A 2,667-nucleotide genomic window follows, 5' to 3' on the forward strand; every position below is an offset into this window, starting at 1 on the left:
AGAAAACAAAAAGTTGTACAAGAAAGGAAATGTAATTGTGGTCATTATGTGGCTCAGCAATGAATAATATTTACATAGTTATAATAATGTAAATACTGAATATTGAACTAATAAACTATTGCTATATCAGGATGATAAGGGAAGAAATATTGCGGGCATGTATAAAATAGCTAAATCTTTATCTTCCAAGTTAGAAGTTAACAGATAAGAATTGAAACTGAAAAGCAACAACAAAAAATAGCAGTGTAAGTATGTTATTAGAAAATATCAGGAGAAACAGCCCCAAGAATTAAAAGTTGTTGCCTTTAGGAAGCAGAAAATGAGGTAGGGGGATGTGATGGATTGAATTGTGTCCTCCAAAAATGTGTGTCAATTTGGCTAGGACATGATTCCCAGTATTGTGTAGTTGTCCTCCATTTTGTGATCTGATAATCCTGTGTATTATAAATCCTATCTCTATGATGTTAATGAGGCAGGATTAGAGGCAGTTATGTTAATAAAGCAGGACTCAATCTACAGGATCAGGTTGTATCTTGAGTCAATCTCTTTTGAGATATAAAAGACAGAATCGAGCAGAGAGGAGTGGGACCTCATTACTATCAAGCAAGAAGAGCCAGGAGCAGAGCACGTCCTTTGGACCCAGGGGAAGTTCCTAGACCAGAAGATTGCTGACAAAGTCCTTCCCATAGAGCCGAGAGAGGGAGAAAGCCTTCCCCTGAAGCTGGTGCCCTGAATTCGTACTTCTAGCCTCCTCAACTGGGAGAGAATAAATTTCTGTTTGTTAAAGCTATTCACTTGTGGTATTTCTGTTATAGCAGCACTAGATAACTAAGACAGGAGGGAATTGCTATTTTTCATTATAATTCTTGTAGAGCTCCTTGAGTTTTTAAATGAGGTATATGTATAATATTGATATAATTTTGACTAAAAATTAAAGAAGAAATATAATGCATCCTTTCTACAGCTTCTCTGGCAAATGATCATTTGGCTTTTTCATGAGTGCCTCCAATAGTAGGGAATGTGGTATTTTCTGAAGTAACCCTCCATTATTAGCTAGCTTTAGTCATTAGTAAGAACATTGGTCTCCTAATTTCCAACCATTGGTCCTAGCTTTGTTTTCTATAAAGCCCATTGCCGTCGAATCAATTCTGACTCATAGTGACCCCATAGGGTTTCCAAGGAGTGGCTGGTGGATTTGAACTGCCGACCTTTTGGTTAGCAGCCAAGGTCTTAACCACTGAAATGTAAAACAAGCTGTTGTTGTTAGGTGCTGTTGAGTCAGTTTTGACTCACAGCAACCCTAAGTACAACAGAACGAAACGCTGCCCGATCCCTCGCCATCCTCACAATCGTTCCTATGTTTGAGCTCATTGTTGCGCAGCCACTGTGTCAGTCAAGTTAGGGTCATCTTTTCTGTGATAGTCCTTCATTTGATAGCTATGTCTTCCTTAGCCTCCTCCAGGCAAAGCAACAATTCCTTCAACTATTCCTCACGTGACATTGTTTACTTCCTTTTAGATGTACTCTGTTTTGCCAATGTCCCTTTTAAATAGGACACCCAGAATTGAACAGACATGCCAAACACAATTAACCAGGGGGAACCAAGATATCCTGTGATCCAGCCAACATATTTCAGTGCTTCTGTACAGACTTGGATTGCAATAACTTTTTCAGTACAGTATGTACTTTACACTTATGGTCAACTAACGTCTCTAGTCTTCTTTTTTTTTTTTAACCCTCTTTATATATAATGCTATTTTCCTTCTGTCTTAGTCATCTAGTGTTGCTATACCAGAAATACCACAAGTGGATGGCTTTAACAAAGAGAAATTTATTTCTTCAATAAGATCCAGCAATCCTGCTACTTAGGATATATCCTTGAGAAATAAGAGCCATCACACGAATAGATATATGAACACCCATGTTCATTGCAGCACTGTTCACGATAGCAAAAAGATGGAAACAACCTAGGTGCTCATCAACAGACAAATGGATAAACAAATTATGGTATATTCACACAATGGAATACTACGCAAAGATAAAGAACAACGATGAATCCGTGAAACATAACATGAGGGAATCTGGAAGGCATTATGCTGAGTGAATTTAGTCAGTCATAAAAGGACAAATATTGTATAAGACCACTATTATAAGAACTCAAGAAAAGGTTTACACACGGAAGAAAACATTCTTTGATGGTTACGAGGGTGGGGAGGGAGGAAGAGGGTTATTCACTAACTAGATAGTAGACAAGAATTATCTTAGGTGAAGGGAGGGACAGCACACACTACAGGGGAAGTCAGCACAACTGGACTAAACAAAAGCTAAGAAGTTTCCTGAATATAACCAAACACTTTGAGGGACAGAGGAGCAAGGGCGGGAGTCTGGGGACCATGCTTTCAGGTGACATCCAGGTCAACTGGCATAACAAAGTTTATTAAGGAAATGTTCTGGAGGAAAAGACAGTCTCTTTAGCAAATGGTGCTGGCATAACTGGATACCCACGCGTAAAAAACTGAAAGAAGACCCATATCTCACACCATGCACAAAAACTAACTCAAAATGGATCAAAAACTTAAATGTAAAATCGAAAATGATAAAGATCATGGAAGAAAAAATGGGGACAACGCTAGGAGCCCTAATACATGGCATAAACACAATAGGAAC

The sequence above is a fragment of the Trichechus manatus genome, unplaced genomic scaffold, assembly GCF_000243295.1.
Source record: "Trichechus manatus latirostris isolate Lorelei unplaced genomic scaffold, TriManLat1.0 scaffold00076, whole genome shotgun sequence".
In the NCBI taxonomy this organism is placed as follows: Eukaryota; Metazoa; Chordata; class Mammalia; order Sirenia; family Trichechidae; genus Trichechus; species Trichechus manatus.